Source organism: Arvicola amphibius, chromosome 12 (genome assembly GCF_903992535.2).
Source record: "Arvicola amphibius chromosome 12, mArvAmp1.2, whole genome shotgun sequence".
Classification (NCBI taxonomy): domain Eukaryota; kingdom Metazoa; phylum Chordata; class Mammalia; order Rodentia; family Cricetidae; genus Arvicola; species Arvicola amphibius.
The window spans coordinates 21,560,419-21,580,958 of record NC_052058.2 but is presented as its reverse complement, the minus strand read 5'-3'; the positions used below and the strand labels follow the sequence as shown (position 1 = coordinate 21,580,958).

The 20,540-nt window shown below is 49.9% G+C and overlaps 1 protein-coding gene across 1 annotated transcript in view; it reads left to right on the top strand.

Moving 5' to 3' along the window:
* The first annotated feature begins 2,946 nt into the window (after nucleotides 1-2,946).
* The window catches only part of Kcnj10 (potassium inwardly rectifying channel subfamily J member 10), a 30,703-nt gene continuing 13,109 nt past the window's right edge, over nucleotides 2,947-20,540 (top strand). The window contains exon 1 of the mRNA XM_038349293.1: nucleotides 2,947-3,149. The gene's annotated coding sequence lies outside the window, so the exon portion shown is untranslated. The remainder of the gene's footprint in view (nucleotides 3,150-20,540) is intronic.

Genomic DNA, 20,540 nt, shown 5'->3' with positions numbered 1-20,540 from the left:
TTGCTATTGTGTCTTGGCTATGGCAGACTTGAATAGGTTATGTAAACCAGCCTTGAACTCCCAGAGAGTCTCCTGCCTCTGCCTCCTGAGTGCTGAGATTAAAGGTGTGTACTACCATACCCCTCTTTGTTCAAGGTTATGGTTCTAGGCTTTATACAGGACTTCTTTAATGGAGACAGTATATTTCCCTTTGAGACTGAAGAGAAGGGTGTAGGATGGGTCAGGTCTTGGGATAGTGGTAACCTTCATGATTCTGGCCATGGAATGACAGTTTGCATCCTAGAGAGATATAACTAAAGGAGACTTAGTAGTGCTTGGTGGCTGAGCTGACATGCCACAGAAAGGGACACAGGGTAAACATGAAGACCAACGCTTATTGTCAGCTTTTCGGTCTGCTTAGCAGGAGTTACACAGAAATAAGGAAGCCGCAAGCATTCCCAACCTTGGCCAATGGGGCTGGGAGCGGGAAAACAGGATGGGTTCAGTCGGGCCTCTCAAAGGTAGAATCCCTTGCAGGTACTGGGATGGAAGGTAGAGTATAAGCGAGAATATGTGGGAAACCAGAGACGGTGTGACCAAGGGGCAAGGAGCAAGACACAGAACACAAGACCCAACCACGGGTGTTAGAGGAGGACACAGCTGTAGGTACAGATATGAAGGGTCAGAGGAAGACAAGAGTAGAACGGTGTCAGGCCAGGTTATAATGAGCCTCCTGTTCTATGCTACAGAGTGTGGATTTTATTTATACACAACTGCAGTTTATTGAAAGTTTTTGAAGTGGAAAGTGGTAAGCTTTGGAGATAAATCCATTATTGATGTTTAATTCTTTTTTAAAAGTTATATCTACTCACAGTGTGTGTGTGTGTGTGTGTGTGTGTGTAAGTGCCACAACACACACGCAGAGGACAGAGGACAACTTTTGGTGGTTGCCTACCATGTGAGTACTGGCATTGCTCAGGTCATCAGGTTTGGCAGCCAGTACCTTTACCCTCTGAGCCATCTTGCTGGCCTTGATTGCTTTTGCATACAGGAATTCACGAGCTGAAGGATTATTAGGAGAGTGTAGAAAGGCTGGAGGGACGGAACCAGTCAGATGGCTGCTGCAGCGGCCCTGCTGAGAGGTGTATCTGCTCCAAACTACAGCGATGATAACGCCTCAGGGAGGCAGGGGGAGTGTCCAGGGGCTTAGGAAGGAGATGATGTAGTTAGACAACGGAGTAGCGTGAGGAAGAATAAGGAAGAATAGGGTCTGGGATGACTGCGGTGCTTCTAGTTGGATGATGGTGACATATTCACTGTGATTTGGAACAAAGAGGAGCACACCTGTGAGCAAGATGATTCCTTCTATGTTGTACTAAGTTTGAAATATATATCCAGGTGGATTAGAGTCATGGATGTATGGGTGGCGATTGATGCCAAATGCCTGGGTAACATTTTTGGAAAAATAATAAATTCATGATAAATGTCTTGTAATGATCTCATAAACCACGACAGTCCTTTGACTTCTTTTCTCTCTGCGTTTGTTCTCAGTTTTGTAGTGTGGTCTGAGCTCAGCCTTCAAACCCTTTCTGTCTCTGAATGTCAAGATTGTGGGCTCTGCTCAATTGTTCAAGCTGGCCTTGAACTCGCTCTGTAGCTCAGGAATGCTTTGAGCTTGCAACCCTTCTTTCTGCCTTAGCTTCCCAAGCAGCTGGGAATTGCAGGCCTAACCCACCATGTCTTCAGACCATCTTACAGAAGATACCAGAAATCTGAGAACAAAACAAAACCCAAAAAACAAAAATTAGGCAGGAAGAGAGTTCCTGGTCCATCGCTCTGGCTCTGGTTGTATTTTTCTCCTCTCGAAGTCAAATTTTTACAAGGGTAAATGTTAACATTTTCTCACTTTCTAATGCAGCACCTAGTAATCTGGTTTCCCTTGGATCACTCTTCTGAAATTGCTCTCTCTGGGCAGTGGTGGTGCACACCTTTAGTCTCAGCACTGGGGAGGCAGAGGCAGGTGGATCTCTGAGTTTGAGGCAGCCTGGTCTACAGAGTGAGTTCCAGGACAGACAAGACTGTACAGAGAACCCCTGTCTTGAAAAACCAAAACCAAACAAACAAAAAGAAAAGAAACTGCTCTTAAACGTCACTAAAGACTTATCATCATCAACCCCAATGCTTCTCTCTCTGCATTGACTGGAACTGTCCTTCATGCCACCTCCTAGGACATGGGCCCCTGTGTCCCCTAGGACCTAAGTAAAAGTTATCTCTTCCCTCAAATATTTGTGGGGAACCCCCTAAATAGAACGACCTTTTTCTCTTCTTCCACAGTCTTGGGTGTCTCTCATACTTTGCATTAGACTGCAGCTTATTTTTCCATTCAGATGAAGCTGCTGCTGGTGGAGATGGTTTTGTGTGCGCCTTTTGCACCCAGCACCGTATTCTCTAAACAGGGAACAGCGAATAGCCTGGAAATTGTACGGGATGCCAGAGCCCTGTAGCCTCAGAAGCCCAGGCCAAGTCTGCCAGTCTGGTCCCAGCCGCAGCCCGTCCTGAATTCATTTCCACCTCATTAACTGGGGCCCAGTCCCGCCCCCGCGGCCCTCGTCCTGGTTCCTCCATTCTGACACGGCCGCCCCGCTTTTCTTCTTTCTCTCTCCTCCTGTCATCTTGCCAGCTCGGCTTCTATCTCTTCTCGTATCGACCCTTCATCTCTCTTTCTCTGGGACTCTGTCTGGGTCTCTGTCTTTGGGTGTTTCTGCGCCCTAGTCAGTCTGGGTTTGCGCTTCCTAGCTCCCTAAGCCCCGCCCTTTGCCCAAATCTCGCCAATCCCCAGGCTCAGGGCTGGCGCTCCGCTCTGCCATTGGCCGGCCTCAAGCTCCCCCGCCCCCGCCCTCCCGGCCCCCGCCGGGCCCCTCCATTCACTCAAAGTTTGGCTCTGGCGCTGCAGAGGGAGGGGGCGGCCCGGCCCGGCCCAACTCTGCCCCCGGCCGGCCCGACCCCGGCCCCGGCCCCCGGACAAGCTCTTATCTGATCCCAGCTCGGGGTTTAAGAGTCTTGGTCCTGCCCGTCGCGCAGCTCCGCTCGTCACTCCTGCCCGCCCCGTCGGTTCATCTGTCCCGCTGCCCGGCGGTCCATCCGTGCAACCATTCCACCTGCGAGCCAAGGTAAGGCTGGCCCTGATGAAAGAATGCTGCCGCCCTGGCCGAGGTCCTGCCCACTTAGAGACATGGGGTCCCCTAGCTCTTCGGTCCTAACCAAGGTTGACTGGCCTCAGCAGTATAATCCGAAGTACTCCCTTCTTCAGCCTTGGCCGTCCCAAGCCGACTTTCCTGGGAAGGGTCCCTCACCAAGGGTACTTTTTACTTAGGCTAGTCAGCCCGGCCTTCCGTCTGAGAAAGGGGCTTCCGTGATGTCCCTGCCTCACTAGGCATACCTGCAGTTGCATGGTTACTAGAATAATTACTACACATAAACCTGCACCCACCACACAGTCCTACAGACACTGCTCCCGCACCCGGTAGCGACAGGTTACTCCTGCTCCCAGCCCTCCCCGCGACACTCAGGGACCATGTTCTGACCACCAGTTTACACATGGGAGAAAAACAAAGATTAGATTAGAAGACACAGCCTGCTGTACCGGGCACCCTCCTCTCTCCCCTTTCCCTTTTCTCTCCCTTCCTTTCCAACTTGGTTCCCACCTCAAAACACCCCTCCCTACCGACACCCCTCAAATTGCTTCATGAGGAGAATTTCAGAAGGAGCAGGCTGTTTTTTCCTGAGTCAGAGGGTAGATTAGGGCCTATGAATTCACCCTCCAGAGTGTCCCTTCTCCCATTCTCTTTCCTCCAACGGGGACTAATCAAGGGCACTCGTGTTAGGAAAGAACTCATTCTAGGGAGGAGAGCTGAGGCCCAGGAAGATTAGAAGGACAAAATGGGGGGATGGGGGGTACTGCAGGGTAGGGCTTTCTGGTATCTTGGGATTTCATCCCAGTTACTCAAGTGCCCTGGGGAGGCTGAGGATGGCCAAGATGTGAGGGTGTGAAGAAACAAAGTCAGAGTTGGACCCAAAGGGAAGGCAAGCTTAAAGCCTGATTAGGTTGCTTATCATATAAATTCTGACAAGATTTCTGGTCAGACTGCCCTTGCTGTGGTGTTTGAATTTTTTTTTTCTCCCTATGGGACAGACTGCTTTGTGTAGTTTGAGAGGGCAGGAGCTGGGGAAGGAAGATTTGGGAGCCTCCTGTTTGGGATTATGTAGAAGGCATTGAGATGCTAGTGCCCTGAGTCCACTGTTGCCATGAGCTCAATTGAGTTTCGTCGTGAACACTTCTCCCTGATCTCCAAGGAGTTTTGAATATGTTCCTGGAATGATGGCGATTCTATCCTCTGCCAAAGGGTAGGGCTTGTCAGTTCCCCAAGGGTACAGACTGGGTGGGTATAGGCACCAAGTCTAGAAGGAACTAGGTGTCCTGGCTCATGGCTGGTTCTTCAGGAAGGAGGAAAGGGGGGGAGAGACGGCATCATGCCAGCGAAAGGGTCCAGGGTTGGACGGCAGAGGCAGTAGGCTTGACCCAGGCAGTGCCAATCTCTCCACCCACCCGCCCAGCCTTTGGTGGTGGTGGCAAGGGAGGGAGGAAAGGAGGGGGAGTTAGGGGGTGATCTGGGCCAGTCCAGCCTCCCAAAGCCCTTGCCAACCTGGGTCCTGAAAGGAACTGCTGTTTTCTGAGCCATCCCCCCAGCCCCCATCCCGAGCCCAGAGCAGCCAAGTTGTCTCAGTGGATATCAAATGGCAATGACTCCACTGACTGGGAGGTGGGGGGGGGTATGTGGTTGGAGGGGTATGGTCCCATTCCTTGTACAGCTCTAATATAGAATCCTACTTTTCTCCCTTACCCTGTGGGGGGATAACATCTCTCCAACACGTACCCAATATATCTTTGGGGGGGGGGAGCTTGTGTTTATGTGGGGATAAGCTGGTATTTCCCGAGTTCTCTCTGCGGCTCTGGCCTGCACTCTGCATGAGCTCACTTACACTCCAGCTTTGTTGGCTTGGGCTAGAAGGGAAGTGACTGGCAGAAGACCCAGGGACCTTCCTCCCCCTCTTTCCCCTAGGGACCGAGGAGGCTGGGATGATCAGATCTGGAGGGGGGGGGTTCATATGCAGGTCTTTACAGTTGTGTTGGAACGGGTGGGGTAAGAGTTTTAAAGGCCCTGGTGGGTGAGTTGTGTCGCCAGGCCCATTTCCATGAAGGAGGTTTCTTGGCCTCCGAGGTTGGGTTTCTACACACAGGATGCAAAGACAGGTGGTTGAGGCACAAAGTACTGGTGAGGAGGGAAAAGGACACGAGGTGACGAGGGAAAGAGACGCGAGTCCCTAAAATTTCCTGCGAAAAGTTATTTAGGACGGAAGAAAAAAAAAGAAGAGGGGGGAAAAAAGGAACTCCACTCTCCCTCCCTTCCCCGGCCTAGATTCTTCTCTTGCCTGACTGGTCAGTGCTACTGTCCACACTGAGGCCAAGTTCTCCAGGACAGTAGTGAGGCCCGGGAAGGGGCAGAGAGAAGGGATAACACGAGGCACCCCGTTGAGATTAAACGGCAGGAAGACTGGCCAGAGAGGGGGGTTCTGGACTCTGTGCAAATGTCTTAGCGCAGTGTGAAGAGCAGTTGCCCAAGGCCACTCCTGAGAACGGGGAGCTTCTGCATTCGCCTCATCACCTCGGTCTGAGGCCAAGGGCTTTTGTCCCCTCCTCAGAGACTAGTGTCCATGTTGTCACCATCCTTCACAGAGAGAGTACGTCCTGGGTGGCCCCTCTCCACTACCCCCCATCAGAACCTTGAAAGGACAAAGAGAAAAGGATTGTGGGTGTCTGCCAGCCTGGAGCCTGGATTTGAGGTGGTGGGGAAGGGAGGGGCTGTCTTTGGAATGTGGGAGAGAAGTCGGACCTAAGCTGTGTGGTCTGCAGAAGAAGCCTGGAGAAGTGGGAACTCCGGATGAGTGGGTATTAATACGTGGCACTTCTGCATTCTTCCAGCGGCAGAAAACCCAGGGAGAGATTAGACACCAGTCGAGAAGACACCCCATGAAAAGAAAGACATTTGAAATGATGGCTGGGAAGGAAAAAGAGACACATTTCTGGAGGTTAAAAAAAAAAAAAAGCTCCAGGGGCTGGAGACATGGCGATGGCTCACTGGTTAGGAGCACTTGCTGCTCTTGCAGAGGACCTGAGTTCAGTTCCAGCATCCACATGGCAGCTCAAAGCCATCTGTAACTTCAATTCCAGAGCATCTGACACCCTCTTCTGGTCACCCGTACACATGGGTTGCATGCACTCAGGTACACATGTGATACTCCTTCCCCACCATGATACATAATATAAAAAAGAAAATAACCCAGACAAAAAAGCCCACCATTAAGGTCCTGAAAGGAGCTGCGAAGTTCTGAAATATAGGGGTTATATAATAACTGTCAAGAGGCTTCTCATGAATGGCGGTGTGACCCTAACTTGCCACCTCTTCATTCTGAGAGATTATACACACAGTGACTCAGAGCATTGCCTTGGAGTCCCCCTTACTGGGCTTAAGTCCTGGTTTTACCAGTTAGTAGCCACACAGCTTTCTTCATGCTTTCATCGGGGCTAATAATAGTTGTAAGGGTTTTAAGAGTCAATATTTGCAAAGGATTTAGAAGGTGGGTAGCATGAAAGGTGTGACGGCTATTAGCTTTCTCTGGGCTCTCCAACTCTTCCTACTCTGCTCTTCTCTACTCTTCCTACTTTACTCTTGCCTGGCTCCTGGGACTGGTCCCAGCCCTCTATAGTGGTTTTCTGAGCATTTGTCCTAGGTCTGGGAAGGCAGAGTTATTGAGAAGTTAAACACGGGGTTCCAGTTTCATGCCAACAGACTGGCTGTTACCAGAAGCAGGACCTTCATACCGCAGCCCATTTTTCCCATGAAATTTGTGCCAAACAGATGTCCTGTCTTCAATTCATACTCAATAACTCTGATCAGACTCAATAACCCACCCCTTCCCTAGATAATCATCCCTAGCAACCTCTGCTGTTTAGCCAAAGATACAAGTTTCTACCCCCACATCCGAGGTATCTCTACCTATCTTCATGTATTGCTCCCCTCCTGCATGGGCCTGTCTTCCCTCTCTTCTGTATGGTACATGTATGTGGGTGTATATATATTTGCAGGAGCGTAGAGGACAGAGGTTGTCTTCCTCAATCTTTGTCTATCTTGTATTTTATGATAGGATCTCTCATTGAGCCTGGAGTTGACCAATTCGGCCAGACTGACTGACCAGCAAGCCCCAAAGATCTTTCTGTTCTGGGATTATAGGCACATTCCCTGTGCCTGGTTTTTATGTGGGTCCTGGGTGGGTATGCAAACTCAGGTATTAATGCTTGTGTAGTAAGCCCTTTATTTTATTGAGCTGTCTCCTCAGAACTTTGTGGGTGTGTGTTGGGTGGGGGAGGTCTTATGAAGCTTGCTGTGTATTTAAGAATGACCTTGAACTTCTGATCCTCCTGTCTCTACCCCTCCAGTGCTGAGATTATAGTCTGTGTCACCACACCTCCCTCCAGGCCTGGCTTGGTGTGGTGCTGGGTTTGTACACGGTAGGTAAGCACCCTACCAACTGAGCTGCATTAGCCTGCTTCCTGTCTCTTGGTCCTTTCATTTAGCACCTCTTCCTTCTCAGCTGGCTCGGTGTCCTCTGCACCTGTCCCCTGATCAGCCTGTCAATCATATCAGCTTAGTTACTGATGACAGCCTCCATCACGACTTTCCTGACTCTGGCCTTGATTCCTTCCCTCCGCTGCTCCATGTTTGGTATTGTCACCATGGAGCAATAGCTTTTATCTTGTCCCTTCCATGCCTAGACCTTCCTGTTAGCACTAGACGGACATTTCCGGTCACAGTCCTCACACAACTTTTCCACCTCCCCTCCTGAACTCCATCTCTTGTGTTTTCAAGGGCCTGACCCTGACAGTTAGTCCCCAAGTACATCCTTCCACCCACTCTTGGATATCACAAGCCATTCCAAGTTTCACCTGCCTGAAAATTACTATACTCTTTTTTTTCCTCTTTGTGTTCAACCATCTCATTTTATCTTTTCATCTTTGACTTTTCTCAGGATGCGTCATACACGGCAAATGTTAGAGGGGATAGTCCATCTTTCTTACTTGCTAATGAGTTCCTCTAGGACAAGCCTATGTCCCTGTCATATTGAGGACCTCCTGAAGCAAAGACGAGACTCCTCTCTTTTGGTCCCAGGGATGCAAAAGGACTCTGTCTACCTTAAATCTAGGGCTTTGTGTTTGCTCAACACAGAGCATTTGGGAGGAGTACCCTGCCTTTAGAGTCTTAAGTGGGGATCTCCAGTATCATGTGTGTGAGACCCCATTACCCAACTCTCTCGGGAGCGTCAAGAATGACTCCTCATTGACCAGCTATTTCATCTGGTGGGGACAGCTTCACCCTAAGATTAAAAGCCATGGGTGCTTGGACTCCAGTTTCTTGTACCCCAAGTCCCTCAGAGGGAGGTCTGACTCCCTCTTGTCAGCTGGTGTCTGGGGTGGCAACAGGGCTAGAAGTCAGGGTCCAGCCTGGGACAGTCCTGTTTGTCTTGTCCATACTTCTGAGCAGGGGTATGCAAGATGAGAGATATGGGGACACCACTCAAGGGGGGTGTCGGCCTGGCCCTTAATGTTACATTCTCCCTAGAGTAGACCCCTCAGCTCTTTTTCTCTTCCAGTCCTAACCCCGAGATCCAGCTACACACCTTACCCCATGCCTAAACCCTGGCTGATCCCATAATTAAAACACTTATACAAGGCCGGGCGGTGGTGGCGCACGCCTTTAATCCCAGCACTTGGGAGGCAGAGGCAGGCGGATCTCTGTGAGTTCGAGGCCAGCCTGGTCTACAAGAGCTAGGTCCAGGACAGGCTCTAAAAAAGCTGCAGAGAAACCCTGTCTTGAAAAACCAAAAAAAAGAAAAAAGAAAAAACTTATACAAGGTGAAGGTGAGTGTCTGGCGCTATCTAGAACAGTCTCTCCTCTCTCTCTCTCTCTCTCTCTCTCTCTCTCTCTCTCTCTCTCTCTCTCTCTCTCTCTCCCTTTACATTTATTTGAATTTTTCTGAGGACTCCAAAGAGCATTTTTTTTTGCATGGTTGATATCTATTTATATTTAGCATGTTAGAAATGAATGCTGAGGAGACTTAAGACCATAATTAATTTAGAAGTAATGATAACCCCATTGCCTGTTGATGGGAGTTCTTAAATAAAAGTAGCTATGTTTTATAAAACAAAGGTCTAGCAAGAGTGACCTGCCTTTTATTCACACAAATCTTTTTAATGCCTAGCTCAGGAAAAATTAGTTGGTTCCTTGTATTTGCTTCTGCATTAATTATGTTGCAATATCACATGCTACTCACCCCTGGGAAACTGCACTTATCACCCATGAAGTAATGAAAGTGGAAGAATAAATCGTGCAATATTAGCATTATGGCAAGCAGAGGTTTGACCTCTGAAAACTGCTAGAAGCACCTCAGGAATCCCTTTGGGTTCGTGAGCTCTCTTTGAGAACTCCCAGTTTGAGGAACTGCAGGGGACACTGATAATGATGAGTATCTTGGCTTATGTCCCTCAGTAGTGCCTTCTCAATGCATCCTCCGGGCAGACAGGATGGAGCAGTGGTTAACCCATCTGGGCTCTGGGAGGTGCTGCCTGTTTGAGGCTGATTCTTAGCTCCTCTATCCACTAGCTGTGTGACTTGGGCAAATGCTTAACATCCTTGCTTCTATTTTCTCTTCTGTAAAATGGAGCCTTTAAAAGGCATCTGCTGCCGGGCGGTGGTGGCGCACACCTTTAATCCCAGCACTCGAGAGGCAGAGGCAGGTGGATCTCTCTGAGTTGGAGGCTGGCCTGGTCTACAAGAACTAGTTCTAGGACAGGCTCTAAAGCTACAGAGAAACCCTGTCTTGAAAAACCAAAAAACAAAATAAAACCAACCAACCAACCAACCAACCACCACCACCACCACCACCACCAACAACAACAACAAAACAAACCCAGCATCCAGGAAGTTGGTAGGAAGACCCATCTGGCCTACACAGTGAATCAGTCTAACCAACTTGGGGAGACCTTTTCTCAAAAGAAAAAAGAGAAAGTAAGGGCTGGGATATAGCTTACTGGCAGAGTCCTTGCTAAGCATGTATGAGACCCTAGGTTCATTTCCTACTATAAAAATAAATAAGTAAGCATCTATTGTTTAGAGTGCAGAGGATAACACAGTATCAGAAAAGCGCTTAGCTCGGTCCTTGTTGCCGGGAGCTGCTATGCTCCTGTGTCATGTCTCTGAGCTCACCGCCTAGTAGGCGAAGGGCCAGAAAGTCTTTTTTTCTGTGGTACAGAGGGCATCTCTTGGATCAGAGAGAAAGTGTCTCACACAAGGTTGCAGGGAAAGTTGGGTTGTCTGGTCTTGAACCAGGAATCTGATTTAGGCCTAGCCTTGTGTTCTCTCTAACATGCTATGAGTTAGGGGTTAGTTTTCAAAGTGAGAAGGAAACAGGTTTTACTCCTTACCCCCACCCCCACTCCTTAGTAATCTCAGGAGGAGAAGTAGCTAGGCATAGACTATAGGAGAGAGGCCAGGCAGTGGTGGCGCATGCCTTTAATCCCAGCACTTGGGTGGTAGGGGCAGGTGGATCTCTGTAAATTCAAGGCCAGCCTGCTTTACAGAACAAGTGCCAGGACAGGCTCTAAAGCTACACAGAGAAACCCTGTCTCGAAAAATCAATAAAATAAAATAAGAATATAGGAGGGAGGACTTTCTAGTACCAACTAAGAAGAAAGAAGCTGGGAAGACATTCTTAAGCTTGAAATTTTTTTCTCTCTTTCTAAATACTCTCTACCCTCTCTTGGGGCTAGTACTGGTCCAGGCCAGAGGAAATCTGATTAAGCTCTACAATGGCTCAAGTGGTGGCCTTTCTCTTTGCTGCCTGTAGTCTCTCAGCAGGTTCTTACCCTCTTCCTCAGAGCTCCCATCAACCCAGGCCTCAGAGCCCTTGCCTGGCATCCTGTCCCAGATCTAGCTGGTATGTGCTGGGGGTGGGCTTGAACTGGGAACAGGTGCACACCCTTGGGAAGAGTAGCCTGACTCGCTAGGCACGTGGTTGATTCCCTTTAGCTGGACAGCTGATATTACTTCGTGGCTTCAGACCGGCCTCCCTGGAAGAGCCCAAAGGGCAGTGGTCCTTGTTCTTAGTCACCGTGGTTGCCTTCTCTGTCCCCACGGCTGCCCCAGCAGAGACCTTGTGAGAGGGTAGCGCTGGACTGGGGAGACGGTTCAACAGAAGAAAGTGCTTGCTGTGTGCGAGGGCCAGAGTTCAGATCTCCTTCACCCTTTTAAGATTTGGGTGTTGCGGGCATTGGTGGAGACAGGGAGCTCCCTAAGATTTGCTGGCCAGTCAGCCTACCTGAGATAGCAAGCTCCAGTTAGATTCAGTGAGAGACCTTGTCTCAAAAAATAAAGCTATAGCAGAAGACACTGACATCAACCTCCAGGCCCCACACACCCAGCTACCTACCCACCCATGCCGAATAAGAGGGCAGCAGTCAAGGAAGCAGAAGACCAGAGACCCCACCCAATCTGAGCATCCAGAATTTCAGAGGTCCAGATGCCTCTATTCCTGAAGGCTGGTCATTCTGGCACAGGGCCTCCACCAGCTGTGGCCCTGAGCTTCGGCTTGGGATCTTATTCTCTCACGCTGGTGTTCACAATCCCACCCACCAAATGCCGTTGACTACATAGCAAAGCGGAAGTAAGGGGTGGGTGAACTCAGGCTGCCCATCCATGGCCCCTTTCCCGACTTTCCCCCCAAGGCCTTCTCTGTTTAGTCTGTCCTCTTGTTCAGTGGCAGGTTTGGAGGCCCTGGTCGAATCTCCTTCCCCTGGCTCTTGGTCAGTGACCCCAGGGGAGCTGCTAATGTCTCCTCAGTCTCAGCTGTGCCCCACCCTGTCTCCCACTGCCAGCAGCCCCCCAGCTCCCGCCCCTGGGCTGTGGGACAGTGAGAGGCTGAGGGGCTGGTTCTGCATACTAATGTCCGGTCCATTGTCAAAGCCCCTTTGTGTCAGAGAGCTCCATTGAGGCGGCTCTGGGGCGGGCACAATGGGGGCTCTGTCCCCAAGTTCCCCCAAACAGTCACCTGCTTTCAGAGCCTCCCCTCACCACCCCTCACCCGCCCCAGTGTCCAGAGAACCCAGAGAGCATGGAGGAGTGGACCCAGGGTTGGGGGGGGAAGAGTATGTGGGCAGTACGACACCCCCCCTTGGGCAGGCTGGGGAGATGGGCATTTGACAGGGCTGACTATGGAGGGCAAAGCTTGGACCACAGGGGTGGGGGTGGTCTGTGGAGGGAGTTGGAATGCAGGCCTGTGAGGCCCAGGACAGAACAGGGGCACACACAGCCTGCTCATGCCTCCTAGATGCCCAGCCTGGACCAGTGACTGCCCAGTCCCTTCCTTATCCCAGCTCATGGACACAGGGCTCATATATGCAGAGACACACAGGCACACACTCATCTATGCGGCCCCACACCCACTCCAACCCCACACCCAAGCAGATGTGTCCAGATACGACATGCAGAGCCGGGCTCACAGACCACATGTCCACACCAACTTCCATCAGCCTATGCACGTGCACACCTCCTCTCCACATGCCACTCCTTTTTCTCCCGCCCCCTCCAGCAGCTACTGGTACCTCAGCACCATCCCCCTCCCCGCCCCTCGCTGCCCTCTGCTGCTCTGACACAGGTTTTAACAAGTTTGCACTTGTTGTGACCTCAAGAATGTGGCCCTGGGGCAGGGAATGTCCTGCTGCCCCAGACTTTACCTGCTTATACGTTAACCACAGACACGGCCTCCACCAAACTTTGAGTACAACTTTTCTACCTCTACCCCGGTCATGGAGGAAGTCAGTGGGCCAGGACCCCCACCCTGGCACTGAATCAAGCATACAGTATATATGCGTGTGGACAGCTAACATATCCTGACCTGGTGCATTTCCCCAGAACACCCCCCACATCCCAAGCCCTCATGGCCCTGAAAGGGAAACAGGAAAATTATCATTGTCCCAGCAAGACGGGGCCAGTGAGATGAGGTGCCCAGGTTGCTGGTGACGAGACAGGAGGCTGGTCCCTGGTCCCTTGCCTGTTTCATTGTTTTGTTTTTTCTGTACTGGGAGTTTCTGGCTCTGCTCAGACTGTCCCCTACTCCTATGGAATTTTACCATAACTGCCTTTACTCACAGATCTCAGAAATAAGTTGTGGGCATGGTAACAGTTGGGAGCAGAGAAACAGCAGGTAGAGGGATCGCCGCTAGGCTTCTGGCTATAGAAAGGGATTCAAAAGGTCACTTTGAGCAGGGTGAACCTACCTCTTTCACTTCCTTCGCTACCATTAGCCCCACTCCTGCTACTGACTCTGTGGAGCGGGAGCGATTACTCCCTCCATCCCCCGCCCTCCTGTTTCACAGCTGGGTTTAGAGCTGGAGACCACGGCTGACTGCCAGCGAGCCTCTGTGGTGTCCAGCTCTGCCCTTCCCAGCTCACGTATCCCTAACTGTGTAACTGTGCTGGGTGTCTGTGCCTCGGCTAGCATTCTGATCTGGGCCACCTCTCTAGTAGCTTGGAGTAGACTCTCTGAAGGGGGAAGAAAGGAAGGTCCTCTGGCACTCCTGGGACTTCGGGCTGAGCTGACTTCAGAGGCTCACCGGGTCCTGGGAGGGTGGATGAGGCCTCAGCTGCAGTATCTCTAGCAGAGAGCAAACTGAAAGTGATTACTGAACACTGATCTCCACGATGCTTCCCTTACGTAATGACTGCACAAAGGAACTGCAGGATCCTTCTGTTCCTCCCCTCCACTTGTTATCTAGATGCTTCTCTCTGGCCACTGCATTCAGCCTAAATCTCCTTACCCACCGGTCTCCGTACCTCATCCATCCTTTCTACTCATGTTCTTCTGCCTCTACATGTCTCATTTTGGTGAAGGAAACCTACCCACCAGCTCTCCTGCTGTACTGGAGCAATTAGTTGTGTGTGTGGGGGGGGGGAGCAATGGCACAATGGGATACCCTCCTCTGAATGTAGCTCTGTATCTATTCGGAGTCTGCATGCCACCCTCACCCCAACCCCATCCTTCTCAAGTGGAGCAAGGATTAAAGAAACTAGGGAAAGAGTTAGGGAGAAGTAGAGAGATTGCCTTTGGGGTAAAGGTTGACCTGGGACTTCTCTGTGAGTCAGAGGTTGCATATATGGAGCAGTAGCCTTGAGGAGATGATGGAGCTGAGAGGACCTGTCAAGGAGGGGCTTCATTCCCTGAGCATGAATCATAGGTAGGGCACCCATGGGTCTCTATCGCCATCAAGGATGCGAATAAGAATAAATAGCTTGCCAGGTGGTGGTGAGGGAGGTGCACTCCTTTAGTCCCAGCACTCAGGAGGCAGAGGCAGGTGGATTTCTGTGAGTTCGAGGTCAGCCTGGTCTACAAGAGCTAGTTCCAGGTCAGGCTCTAAAACTACAGTGAAACCCTGTCTCGAAAAACAAACAAACAAACAAACAAACAAAACAAAACAAAAAACAAAAAGAGAAGTATTTCTTGGGTGTGCGAGGTGTTACTAGGCACAGGAGGAGGAAGAAAAGCGAGAAAGTCTGGGTGGCCTAAGCAACTGTTCAAGTGACTTTCAGAGCCCCTGTGGCTAGTGGGATTTCTAAATGTCTCTGAGGCACTCTCCGTCCATTTTTACAGCCTGCAGAGAGAGCATCTCCAGGTGTGTCCCCTACTCTTTCTAGGGGTGGCACTACTTTCTGTTTTACTTCTTACAAAGTGTGTCTGAGTTGACTGCTGCAGGTGAGGGAGGTCCTAAGGCCTGATGGACAGAGAGTCAAATCAAACACATCCTAGGCTGGATGAGCACAGGGAACAAGCTCCGTGGATAATACTTCAAGTGCCAACCAAGAGGACCCCAGGATCAGATCTTGTAGGAAGAAAGAAGGTGGGATGAAGGCCAGGGCTACAGCTCTGATGCGGGTGTAAAGTCATGTGTGCCGTTGGCAGGCTGTGTGATCTTGGGGACATTGCTTGTCTTTTCTAAGCCGTGTCTCCTTTTTTCAGTACATTGAGGGGACTGAATGGGATGTGCGTGGAGGCCTCCTAGCACCAACATCCCGCAACCCAGGGCAAGATGAAAAGCACAGACTGGCTTCAGCTTGCGATGCCAGCCTTCTTAGCAGCTTTCTTGAGCATGACAAGCCAGCTAACTCTCTGAAGTGTTTCTGCGCCATTAACATGAAGGCAGCGCTATCCCCAGCTGCCTGGGGAGGGCTGGTCTGTGCAGCACATCACATGGAACAATCAGCAAAATACTAGCGTGTGGGAAGGGTTGGGATGGAGCCGTCGGTGAGACTGTGGGAACACAGATGAGGGTGCAACCCACACAAGAGCTGGAGGCCTTCTGAAAGGTTTTGAGAGAAAGTGACATCCAAGATGAATTTGATGGAGAGGGAAAAAAATGAAGAAATGAGACAGCAAAGTGGTATCGGAAGAGTCTCCGTTTTGAAAAAAAACAACAAAACAACAACGATAACAAAAACTGTTCATAGGTGTATGTCCCAGAAGCAAGAGATGCTTGGCATGCTGGTGGATAGAGGATATGTGTGAGGAGTGGATGAGGGGAGAGAATATTGATGCTTGGGAGGTTAGCAAAGGTCGTGCTGTAAGGGATGTTGTCCCATCTGAGAGACAGGCCCCTCAGCTTCTCCTCAACCCTTCCTCCCTTGTCCCTCTCCTTTTCTCTCAAGACTCTCTCTTCTTGCTTTGGCCACACTGTCCTGGGGGCGCTGGATCTTCCTGGAGGACCTCCCCGATCTAGGATAAAGCGTCAGCAGTTTTAGGTCAGGGCCTGGCGTTGTTTCTCTCTCTTCTACCATGAAAGAAATATCTACTTCCTACAGAAAACTGGATTCTGGCATTAAGCGCCCCCCTCCCCCCCATAAGCATAGTATCGACTGTGGGCAGCCTTGGTTTCTCCACATGCCCACCTCCACTCTGTCTGGGGACAGGAGTAATTCTGAGGAGTGGAGGTTAAGGATGAGCTACAACAAGGACCAGGACGTTAGATAGAGCACAGCTTCCCAGTCCAGAGTAAAGGCTGAGGGGGGACTGAGTCCGTGTCCCCCAAGCACCCAGAGATTCTGTAGGAGTCTATGAGGGAGGATGTGCTGGGATAAAGCTGATACACTACAAGGGCAGCCCGGGGCGGGGGGGAGTAATACATGGAGTGCTAATCATGTGTACGTGTGTGTGTGCATGGAGGGTAGATGACAACCCATGGGAGTTGGCTCTCTCCTTCCACAGTGCAGGTCCCAGAGGCCAAACTCAGCATCTCATTACTCCTACATGGGCTCCTTTACACGTAAATACCAGGCACCGGGAAAGAGACAAAAGTGAACAACAACAAATACAGATTACGAGTCAGTTCAGGGGCTGGAGAAATGGTTCAGTAGTTAAGAGCCCTGTCTGTTCTTCCCGAAGACTGGGGTTCAATTCCCAGCATCGCCACATGGCAAATTACAGTTGTCTCTAATTCTAGTTCTGGGGAATCCAAGGCACACACATATATGCAAACAAAATATAAAGCCTAAAAATAAACTTTTTTTTTTTTAAAAAAAGAATCAGTTCAGAAGAGTTTCTCCTTTGGGGGAAGATGGAGGTGACTATCTCTTAGTGCAAGGAAACAACGAAGCAGTCCCATGGGGAGCTGTCCTGGGTGCCTCCACACCAGAGAGGGGCTCTTCTGCCTCTCCTTTTGCCTCTTGGGCCGTCCATCAACCAGGCCAAGTCCTCCCTCATTACTAGACAATGTAACCTGAGGATGACAGGTTCACAAATGCATAGAGAAGAGACCTTAAGCAGGGGTCTTCTTCTCTTTCTTCCCTCTCTCTTTTTGAGACAGGGTCTATTATGTAGCTCTGGCTGTCCTGGTACTTTATAGACCAAGCTGGCCTCGAACTCACAGAGATCCGCCTGCCTCTGACTCCGGATTAGAGGCATGGCTCTTTCTCTTTTCTAGGTGGAGATTGTGACTAGGCTCCCAGGACTCCCAAGGAATAAGTCCTGTCAGCTGGAAGCTTCTCTAGTGTCCTAGATGCTGGTGCCAGATCAGGTGCCAGAATATGGTCTTCTGAGGGCCTGGACATCCTAAGTCCGGAAGAGCCTGCTAGCTTCCTGGACCCCCTAAATTTGGAAGTGGGTGAGGGGCCAGAGAGCAGTCATTGAGGAACTCAGCTCTGTTCAGCATTCCTTGCTGCACACTCTCTCAGACTCTTGGCAGGCGGAGGGGGTTCTGCACGAAGCCCCATCAGGAATAAGGGGAGCTGGGATAGACTAGTGAATCGGAAGCCCCTCCAGTTCTGAGGCTATGGTAAATCCTATCTTGCCAATCGCAATTGCCCTAGGGAAAGCAGTAATAAGGCCTTGGTTCAGCTTGAGCGGCATCAAGCCCTCTGGGGTACGGAGAAGCAATATGAGCAAAAGCCCTGTGAGACCTGGAGAGAGCTCTGGCTTGCTATTGAGTAAATGTCAGCAGTCACCTCACCTTTCTGAGTCTTAGTGTCTTTAATTCAGGGGAATTTTTTTCTTCTCTGCAAAGTACAATAATAATGATATCTTTATTTGCATAAGGGCCTAACAGATTTCACGTATTTTCTTTATCTCTTGTAATCCTGAGCACATAATCAAAGTTTATTGCCTCCTTAGGTGAGGAAACTGAGCCCTAGAGGGATTAAGGGATTGACCGAGGTTCCCATAACCAGTAACTAACAAAGACCAGAATGGCAAACAGTGGCAGTGGAACACAGAAGAAACCCGGGCTGTGACATGGAGCCGCCAGGATAAAAATAGGTTCAATTTGTTAGGTTAACTCCGTTTGAAAGGGGTTTTCTGCATGACTATGTTAAGAAGATTCTGAGGCTCAAAAAATGTACTTTTATGAATCAGTGATATCTCTGCGGGTGTGTGTTCATCTCTGTGTGAAGATGGCTCATTCAGGCTATATAGTTGATATCTATAGCCCAGAATCCATCCTCAGATATCAAATTTAAGTCCTTATACACTAAACAATTAGATGAATTTTGACAGTCTTATCTTAAAAATATGCCTGAGATGAAGTCTCTGACTTCAAAGAGCTCTGGCAAAATGTCCCAGGAGCACAGGGGAAGTCTATATATTTCTACCTGGGCCTGGAGCAGCCTTCATGGCAGAGAGAACACTGGGACTAGGACAGGGCCTTGAGGATGAGAAGATTTTAGATGGAGGAGGGATGTGGAAGGGAGTTGGGGGCAGAGGAGGCATTCTGTGGAGAAAGCTGAAGAAGCAAAGGCTAGGAGACAAAGGGTATGGGGGATGGGAAGGCTAGGGTGGGGATGAGGGTGGGAGGCAGGGGGATGATGATGATGACCGGCAGCATTCTCCATGGTGGAAACAGGAGTGTGGGGAGGAGGCAAGGAAGAGGCTTTCAGGGTGAGCTGGGGTCAGATGGCGGCGAAGGATTCTTAGTACCATGTCAAGTGGTTTCATCATGAAAGCTCAAGGAATTCATTGAATGATCTCAAGCCTGCGCTGAGCAATGGGTCAGACTGGGCTGTAGGACTCTGGAATCTGAAGGAAGCGGGTGAGGACGTAGGGTAGGAGGACCAGGAAGTCACTGCATCATTGCAGGTGAAAAACTCTAATACTGCATGATGGAAGCCTCAGAGATTGTGGGCAGACTCAGGAAAGGGAAGAATGGATAAGAACTGGTGACCAATGGACTGAGGGGCAGGAGAGAGACCAGATATCCAGCGTGGGTACTGAATGGATGATAATTCTCTGAACAAGAGAAATCCCATGGGAGATGCTTGAGGAGAGGACACGGGTCTGTGTATTTTAAATTGGAATGTTCCAGACAGAGGAACCTGTAAGTACTTGGACATACAAGGTAGAGGGAGGGGGATGCATAGGAAGGGCTGACACAGAGGAGACATCCAGGTTAGAAATAATAATCAAGTTGGGGGGTGCATGGGAAACGCCAACATGAAGGGTACAGGAGAGAGAGCTCATTAAAAGAGATGGAGCAAAAGTAAGCAGAGGGCAGGTGAGCTTGCTGCCAAGTCTGGTAACCTGAGCTTGATACCTGGGAACCGACATGGTGGAAAGAGAGATCTGACTCTTGCAAGCTGCCCTCTGATCTCTACATGCTTCTATAGCACCCATACAAATAAATGTAAAAAAAAACATTCTAAAAATAGAGGCAGAGAGATCCTACGAGATGTGGTGTCCGAGAGAAAGAAGACTGATTCTGAGCGCTCCACAACTCGTGACGAACTCATGCATGTGTGGTCTCATAGAATTCGCCCGTCACCTCCATGTCATCAGGCCCTGTGTGCAGATAAAGGACAGGGAAGCCCAGAAACTCAAGTGACTTGCCCAGAATCTTAAAGCCTAGAAACTCTACAAAATCATGAGTCTCCATCACACTGCAATGGCAACAAACACACAAACAAACAACAAAGCACAAAGAGCATGCCTGGAACAGACCGCCTGTTAGTCCCAAATGCTGACGAGAGACTGCCGAGGTTGAGAACCGAGAAAACACCTTTAGACTTAACAAATGGAATGTCGGCTCTGACCTTGGAGAGAATTCCCTGCTGCCTTAGCCGCTGCCCAATGGGGCATCAGACAGAATGAAATGGCTCTAAATTCGTATAGGTGCTTCCTTGAAGGCAACCTTCTGCTCTCTAGAAGTGGTTGCTATTGCTACGTGAATTGTTAGGGTTATTGAACCATTCGATATTGATGATATGTGATCTGTTTATATTTAATTTGCGACTGCATGTAGCTCAACCTAATAGTAAAACGAGTGGGTTGGTGTGTTGGTAGAGTCTGGGAAGGCAATCTGTCGGACTAAAGAGCCCTGCCCCCTGGTGGCCAGTACTTAAATCTGCCACATAGACAAAAGGCACATCACCTGGAAGCTTGAAGTCTGTAGTTTTGTAGCTCCCTCTTTCTCTGTGCCCATCTGTAGGCATGCCGGATGCACTCTGCTCAGCAAAGGTGGATGGAGGTGATTTTCCTGAGATGGGGTTTGCCTGATATCTAAATGAGTTTGATTACCTCAATCAATAGCATTAGACAGAAAGTGGATTGGAATCCCTTTATACCATCTAAGATTAGGCTGTAACTGATTTGAGATCTCGGGCAGAGGTGACCCACAAAGGAGACCTGAATGGATAGGTTGTTTATCATCCAGTTCTTTCCCAACTCAGCGTAGCCTTCAGCTTTCCCCGTGTCCTTGGGAACTGTCGCAGCATCTCCTATCTTACTGGTAGAAAATACCGGCTGGGGCAGTAGCTTAGTTGACAGAGTGCTTGCCTAGCATGCGTGAAGCCCTGGCTTCAGCCCCCAACACTGCATGAACTGGGTGCAATGCTGCACAACTGTAATCCAGGCATTTG